At 37.3% G+C, this 8,990-nt stretch overlaps 1 long non-coding RNA gene across 1 annotated transcript; it reads right to left on the bottom strand.

Moving 5' to 3' along the window:
- Positions 1 to 3,723: 3,723 nt before the first annotated feature.
- Positions 3,724 to 8,875, bottom strand: LOC308666383. Its single transcript, XR_014026113.1, has 3 exons — positions 8,418 to 8,875; positions 7,500 to 7,631; positions 3,724 to 7,233 (listed from the first exon to the last, which is right to left on the bottom strand). It is a non-coding gene; the product is annotated as an uncharacterized lncRNA (long non-coding RNA).
- Between the last annotated feature and the right edge of the window lie 115 nt (positions 8,876 to 8,990).

The following is an 8,990-nucleotide window of genomic DNA, read 5'->3' as shown; positions in this document are numbered from 1 at the left end:
TGGAAAATGGAGGAGATTGCCCTATATGCCAGCTCCCAGGAGAAAAGTGGGATCTAAATCAAAGAAATTCAGCCTTCAGTATATGTCTCTGGAACTCCTTGCTGATGACGAAGTTTGTGACTTTGTCAAACAACAGACCCAGAGTGTACATTCACACATTATATATTGTGATTTGCTTGGTTTGGGTTTATGTTTTATGAATCTGATAACTATAGTTTATAAAGCAATGGTCGGAAACTAATCAAGGAGAGAAGCAACCTAGAAGTAAGGAGAAATTTCCTGACAGTGAGAACAATAAACCAATGGAACAGCCTGCCTTTAGAAGTTGTGGATGCTCCATCACTGGAGGCTTTTAAGACGAAATTGGACAACCATTTGTCTGGAAAGTTATAGGGTCTCCTGCTTGAGCAGAGGGTTGGACTAGAAGGCCTTCAAGGTCCCTTCCAACTCTCTTATTCTGTTAAAGCATATATTATGGCAGCTGGCCTATTGTCGCTTATTCAGCAAACCATAGTTAAGCCATACCTTAGTCCAATGTGATATACCAACATTTAAAACAAAAGTTTTGGCCTGCACTGTAGCCCCAAGTCTGCTTAAGCATAACCTTACACTCCTCAGAGCAGAAATGCAGCTGCAGCCACTATCTAGTCTTTTGGGTGTCCCACAAGCCAAGTAGGGACACGTGGCTGGCCAACATGTGCAAAGCCTACTCATAGTTTGAGTAGTTCCAGCTTAAGACAAGCTGCTGCAGGTTGTTTTGGCAGGCATCCTAGCTTGCTGGCCAGCTGATGTTTCTCAATACAGCAATTGAACAGCAGGTTTCCTTGGTTGAGTGGCTGGCAAGTTTTCCCACTAGATCAGAGCACTTCTTCCTCAAAGAGGCCCCTTGTCTGAAACATACAGTGTAGCACATTGATGATACAAAGATATAAATATGTGCACATTATCATTCCTTCCACAGAAGTCCAGAAAAGACTTTCCTTTATAGTGTTATTTCAGTGACGCAGAGAGCAGTAAACGTATTTCACAAAATACTAACTTGCCCATTTCATTCATAAATATTACAGAGGGATCAGGTCAAAAACAGATGGATGGATCCCTTGGCACCTTCCAGGCTGCCTGCCTCACCTGGGCTTTTACACATTTTTAATTACTTCTTGTCAAATGGGAAGCTTGCCTTCTGCACAACAACCATTTCTAGCACCACTTGAGTTTCCATAAATGCTTCTGACTCGAAATGGCCACATTTTCTTCAAAAATAAAAAAACAGTGGACTGTGTTTTTTATGATGGTGTCTGCTTGCCTAGAAAAAGGCAAGTTTTCAAAACTATGTTCTCACAAGATTCATAATGTACTTTTAAGTTCACAAAATTTAAAACAAATACAATCCTGCTTCCCTGTTCATCTGAAGTATAGTGTAATGCATTTTATGTTATAGAATGTTGGTTCTTATCTGTTACCATAATTCACATCTTCATGAGTGTTCCCTCAACATTTATTACTACAAAGCTCTGTTGCCTCTGACTCTCTGGTTTCACGTTGGAGAAAAGGAAAGCCTTTTTCAAACTTTCAAGCTTTAAAACATACAGCTCATGTGTAGAAAGTTCAAGATTGCTCAATTTTATTTCCGGCATGACTTGCACTAAGTGTTGCTCTTAGGCATATAGGGAATGATTTATTTACCCAGTTTTTTATTAGCCAATATTTGATGTGCCATGACTCTGTAACTGGTTTGTGAAATATTACAAAAGTATAGATCCAATCCTGTTTTGCATTTGTACTCTAGAACAAGAGACATAGATTTTAGAACATGGCACAAATGCCGTCTGCACTGAATTCAGTAAGAAGATTGGTCTCACATAAGCAAGATTATAGACTTTCCTTAATAATAGCTTTCTTCAACTTTCCCAAGACTGGAACACAGCTAAAAAGATTAGTGTGGATTTGTATTGTTAATGGGATGAGCAAGATGGCAATCTTTGTGCTATGTGATCAGCAAAGATAAGCATGAGCAAGCCAAAGAAACACTTTACCATATGATACTGCTATTCACATTATAACTTAAATGTATATCCAGATTATTTGTTTGGGTAGGCAGCAAGATATACATGATACTGGTAGCAATCACAATCATAACAAAGTTCACTGCTCAAGATGTTATGTATATGATTCTGTTCCTGTAATTTAATGGATAATTTCATTCAGAGTAATTTTAAAGTATTCATTCTGAAGTATATCCTATTTGAGTGTCTCAATTTTTTCTGAAATAAATGTACCTACAAATGTAGCATGGAACAATTACTTCTCTCCTAATAGTAATTAATTCTAAAAAGAGATTATCATTTGGTTGTTTAACATTTGTTTAGACCTTGAGTGAACTTCACTAAGAACTTCAAATATTTACTGCCATTGTTAGTAAAATAATTTTACATTCAGTTAATGTCATGTAATATTTCTATTTTTCTACCTGTACTTCAATATTATTTACATGACAAAGTACTATCTGAACTTTCTACCTGTATTTCATTTTAGTTCCAATTCTAAATTTAAGTAAATAATCTTTCCCAATATTTTTAGAAATGTCAGTGAAATAAATTTTCAGTTATTTTCTTGTGCAAGAGATTTGGAAATGAGCAAGAAAACAGAATGCATGAAGCAAAGACAAAACAAAACGGGGAGGAGCTCAATTTTGGTCTGAGAATAATGCACTAATTTTCCATGTATGTTTCTACTTTTAATCCGTATCATCCAATTAGAGAGTATTTTCTTAATTTCTATATCAATATTCAGATATAAAAATTAAATGCAGATTTAAAATAGCCCATGGATAGAAAAATCTGCCAATCATACCATTCCTTTCTGAAAATTTCTAGTGGCTGTATGTTAAATACTGACAACTATTTAAATTGCTGAAACACTAACATTCTTTAAAACATTCTGAGGATCTCATTAATTTGATATGTAACCTATCCATGGAATGTTTCACATGTTGATTTTTGTAAATCATTATCTGATGATCTTACATGTATAAACAGTTATACTAGCTAAAATCCTAGTTTGTCCTCCATTTTTTCCATGAAGGCCAATCAAATGTTTAAGGTAAACCTGCTAGCAGATGATGCAGTAACATCTGCCCAACTATATTTCTCATCACATTTGATACCAGTTTGTGTAAAACAAACATGATTATTAGCTAAAGCTCATTAATGCCCTTTCCCCTCATTAATAACCTTCTCAGGTATGTCAGTAAAATGTTGAAAGTCTGTGTGTTCTACATTCAGGTTTCACACTCACTGTTACACAGAAATGCCTTATAAAGCACCAGATTTTATCAGGGCTGCACAAGAGATGCTGCTTTCTGACAGCATCTAAAATGTGGTTTCCATTTTTGATGGGCAAAAGCTGGAAGACAGATGTAGGAGATGACTAGGCTGAGCCCGAGGAAGGGACCAAACATGTCATCAGTTACGAGTTCCCTTACGCCCACAAGAGATCCAAGTCCAGCCCACTGTGAATTCCTTATCTACCGCCAAATTGTAGTTCAGATTCTTGTAGAGACCTTAGGCTTACAATAAATCTTTATATCCACTTGAACAGCCTGATTTCCCTGCTTTCCTCTAGAGTTAAAGGTATAAAGCGTTATTTTCAACTTTATTTAGACAGAAGAATGGGTATGTTCATTGTCAATTTGTAAGCTAATGACCATATTTTGAAATCATTTTATTGAAATTTTAAAACAAATCAATAGATTAACAATAAGTAGTAACAATTGCAAATACAACCTATTTGGGGGGAATGGATCAATGTGATTAAGCTCTTTGTATTTCTATGGGACTTGAGTGTGCACAACAGTTATTTACAACCTTTGTCTTTTCTAATGTCTATTTGCATTACTTTGCTTTCCAATTCCTCCTTTTGCAAAAAAAAGTTTATACTGTAGAGCAAGGGTCTACAGTATAAACTTTTTATACTGTACTGTTTATACTGTACTGGGCCATGGCATGCCAGCAACTGGTCTGCACAAACAAGCAAGGCGCCATCTGCAGGGTGCAGGCAGCACAAAACCACACCCCGTCTGGTCTGTGGAAAAACCTCTCTCCACATAACCGGTCCCTGGTGTCCAAAAGGTTGGGGAACCTCTGCTGTAGAAAATTGTGTGGTCCTCATGAAACAAGCATGAGGTTACAAGAATTCAAAGCACTTACTAACAGATAGTCTTGGCATGCTGATGTCTATCAGGGCTTGAAAAATCAAAAACTACTGAACAACTGTTCAGCCTGGTGTCTTTAATGTTCAGGGCAAAATTTTAATGTCATTTTTTCAAAAACAGTAAATGAAATAAATGTACTTGACTAACTTGTAACAAACAAGAAAAAGTGCTCACTGGCTAAGTGCATCAGAAGACTTTGGTAGCTTGAAGCAAACACTGAGAGTATTTGGTATAGTATGACCTCAGACCTGGAATGGAATATCCTGCTATCTTACATATGATGTCTGTGAGACTGTTCCCATACAAATGCATGAAGAACTGAGCCAACAAAATTCTTATGCAATTTAACTTCCTGGAAGTGTAGTAGTATGCCTGGGGTTATATTTAGTGAAATTACTGCATTAGTTTTTTTATCCATGTAAGTATACATATAGTTAACAAGCAGCTACTAACTAAAAGTTGTAATAGACTAATAAAATGAAGTATAAGACCATGATAAAGTGCAAAGTAATAGACTAGGTTTAACCTTTGGTATTTTCAAAAAAGCAGACAGGGAACATTTGCCCAAAATATATTCCTAGTTAGTCCAATTACAAAGTAGCTTGCTGTTTTCGTAATTCAAATTTCTATTATATGTACCTGATTTTCAGACAGTGGAAAGCAGAACTGTAAATTATCTAGATAGCAGTCAAGGTTTTTTTTCCATTTTCTGACATGTAAGGGATCGTTATGGTCTCAGAGCTTGGTTGTTTTCTTGCAGATGTTTCATTACCCAAAACTAGGTAACTTCATCAGCACTAGTAGTGAGTGGAGCTTGCTCCCATTTTATAGCGGCATGCCCTATGAGTGTTGGTGGGAGTGTTCTCCTGGGTTCTTCGGTTGGGCTGTTTATTGTTAGCTGGTTTGGCAATTCCTTGATTGGGATATTGTTTGCTTCTTGATTATTAGTCTAATGTTAATCTTGACATTAATCTCTGGTCATCTGGGTGTTGATTAGACTAGAATAACTTTTGTTACTTTGAATGTACATAATCGGTATACATTAAAATGAAATTTCAATGCATTCAGCTCGTAAAGGGTCACCATCAATATATACTACATAAATATGACAAAAATACAGAATTATGCATATACCCACATATATTATATGACACAGAGAAACAAGTCTAGTTCGGGTTATGTACCGTATACATGTGTATGGCGAGAAAAACGAATCTTACGAGTTTACCAGACGGACTGCCATGTCATTCTGCATACTTCACAATATGATTGCTGGTAAGGAAGTGTTCTGGTCTCACTTTGGCATTGTCTCTTTTGAATGGTAAGAAGAAATTGTTTATTCCTATGTGCCTGTTGATGGCTGATTTGTCAAGGTGCTATGCTTCCAGGAATTCTCTAGTGTTTTTGAGACTTGGCTTGGTCTAAGATGATCAGCTTACCAGTCGAAACTATGGTTTCATTATTTCTTTTGACTGCTAGTTGGTGTTCATGGATGGGCTCTGATAGTCTGCGCTCTGCTGGATCAGAATATCTCCTCACCAGAAATAAATACCCAGATGAGCAGAGATTAACACCAAGATTAGCATTAGACTAAGAATCAAAAAGCAAATAATGCTATCAAACAAGCTAACAGTAAACAGCCCAACCAAAGCCCAACTAGAGTAAACAGCCCAACCAACAGCCCAAGACTACCCCCACCAATACTGACAGGGCAAAACCCTAGAATATAAAATGAAAGCAAACCTCATTCTCCACTAGCACTGATTATTTATTTATTTATTTATTTATTTATTTATTTATTTATTTATTTATTTATTTATTTATTTATTTTTGGGACTTATATGCCACCCTATCTCCCGAAGGACTCAGGGTGGCTAACAACAATAAAAACAATACAAAAGTTAAAAGAAATTAAATAAACAGCCCCAATAAATAAGTTAAACTAAACAATTAAAAATTAAACATTTTAAAAAACCCTGTCATCAGTCCAGGTCAGAAAGTTTTAAGGCCACGGCAAAAGGACCGGAGATCCGGGGCCATCCGGAGCTCAAGGGGGAGTTGGTTCCACAGGGCTGGCGCTCCCACAGAGAAGGCCCTCCCCCTGGGGGACGCCAGCCAACATTGTCTAGCCGACGGCACCCTGAGGAGGCCCTCTCTGTGTTAGCGCACTGGGCGATGGGAAGTCGTTCCCGGCAGCAGACGGTCCTGCAAATATCCCGGGCCTAGGCCATGTTATGTTACGTAGTTTGGGTAATGAAATGTCTGCAAGAAAAGAACCAAACTCAGAGAACACCAAGGACCCCTCATTTTAACCTAGATATAAATATTCTCTCTCAGCACTGACATTTAAGTAGAGCCACACCTAGATTCAGATAGCCACAAGATGGCAGTATATTAAAGTTTCCTGTGTATCTTTGTTTCCACCCAGTGGTCATCTATATTCATGCAGTCCAGGTATGACAACTCTACATTAAGATACAAACAAGAACATATGAGAAAAGATAATTTAAAGCAAATGTAACTTGAGAAAAGTAATTTCCTGAGGAAAAGGTCATACAGTAAGGGTGAAAAAATAACATATTTTCAAAACATCATTGACATTATCCAATGGAGATCAGTGACATATTTTGTAAATCAATAAATGGTGTTGGTTTTTGTAAGAACAACTATATTCCCTCAGTAATTTGTTAGGTGCTAAGGAAATGAAATAAGAAGGATTCTCTTTATATAAATGACATTCACACATTCAGAGAAGCTAAGGAAAATGCAAGATAGCCCAGATTTTAAAAATAATACAGTATTCAACATTTTTCAAATACCTTTACTTAAATAAAAGGGTTCTTTTTATAATTATTGCATTTTCAATTCATTTTAAAAGCACATTCTTGATTAAATTCCTTTTCAGGGGCCCAAAAAAGGTACAAGGATTTCTTGTCCCTGATGAAGACATTTAACTGAATCATTTCAGACACTCTTTATGAAATACATCATATTCTTCTTTCCTTTTCTGTTTACAGCAACACCTGAATGAAAGAAAATAGGCCTAAGAACACTACACTTCTTGGGCAAATAAATAGCAAATAAGAGTGGTTCCAAAAACCTTTTAAGCAAGTATTATTTTAATACTATCTTCATGGAATAAGAAATACAATGCAGGCTTGAAAGTCCCCAAATCCCTCACACAATTTTTTGGCAATCTGTTAAATCAATATTTTTTACTTTTAAAATTTTGTCTAGGACTGAAATGGAAATCAAATATTGACATGTTTGAAAATTAAAATGGTCTTACTGTATTCAAAGTAGCTGGATGCCAGCTGAACTTAGAAATGCAAATGATTGTGAGGTTTCTTTCTACAAGATAGTTTTCACCAATCTGTTGGTCTTCAGGCATGTTGATTGCATTGGCTAGGAAATCTGGGAACTGAATTCCAACAAACATGAACTGAGTCAAGTTGAAGTACTTGCTGTACACAGTAAGAGGTATGAATACCTTCATAAATGCAAATAATCAAGCTTAATGACCACTTCAAACAACTATTCTGATATTATGTGTAGCAGCTTTTTTAGTGACAGCCCTTTATATGTGGTAGTTTTTAAATTCTTGGTTAACCTATGTCTTGCTTACATACACTTTTTTGTCATCAAATGAAAGTTAGGGAATAACAAATATCTGCTTTCAAAGCTTTATGAGGTTTTTAATAGACCTTTCTCACAAGAAGTGTACAAGAATCCATTAGGAAGCTGTAACATTAAAGCTACCATACTTTATTAAAACTAACAGTTTAATTTGTACTTCTGTCCATTTTTTCTTTTTTTCTTTTGTTAAGATCTTTGCCATTTACAGGACTTCAACATTTTAAAATCCTCTGAAGTAATTTAACAAAAGATTGGTGCATCATACAATTTTTAATCATTTACATGGCAGCATGAAATAGTTTAGATCTGGTGCCATGTAAATCTGGATTGCTTCTCAAATATACAGCGTTTTTATTTATGGAATTCAAAAGCATTACTTCCTTTCGTTTTCTATCACAAAGTTAACACAAAATGCACTTTAGTAGTGTTAATAATTTCTTCAAAACACTACAGTTTAAACCGGAACTTTAATATTCAGATACACATCGATAAACACCAAGCCCTTCGGAGCAAGTTCGTATACAACACATAATAAAAGACTGAAAAAACAACTGAAAGCGGCCAAGGTCACCTTTTGTATTTGGTCACTATACTGTACTGGGATCGGTACATTTCCCAAGATGGCTCCACAGCTTAATTTAAAAAGTAAAACGGATCGCAGCGCTGGGCCTGAGCCTCCCGTTACGCCCGCACATTGTTTTTTTCCGCCCTTTCAAACATGTAGCAAATAAAGCAAACCACTGAAAAAGGGACCTGAGAGAACTTCCTCTGTGGCCTTGAATGACTGAGACTTGGCTCAAGGCCTCCAAGACTGGAAACCCGGGGGGAAAAAAGAGTCGAGCGATGACCGCGCGCGCGTCTGAGGGAAGGAGGCGTCGGGCGTTTCTGTCGCCTCCGGGCGCGAGGGTCCACTTTGCCTCCACTATTAAAATATTAGAAACGGGCAAAGCCGGTAACGTAAGAGATTAAGGGCCCGAAAAAGACAGAGCGGAGCCCCACTGCCCTTCTCCGCCCGCTCAGGAGCTGACCCGCCGGCTGCGCTGGGAAGAGGCGCGGCCCTCTCGCATGCGCGTGCGAACACGCTCTGCGGTAGACGGGGGGCGGGGGGCGGGGGTGAGAAGCTAGAGCGCGCGTACGCGCGTAC

Source organism: Vipera berus (genome assembly GCF_964194415.1).
Source record: "Vipera berus genome assembly, chromosome: 3".
Lineage (NCBI taxonomy): Eukaryota > Metazoa > Chordata > Lepidosauria > Squamata > Viperidae > Vipera > Vipera berus.
This window is presented reverse-complemented; position numbering and strand designations above follow the sequence as displayed.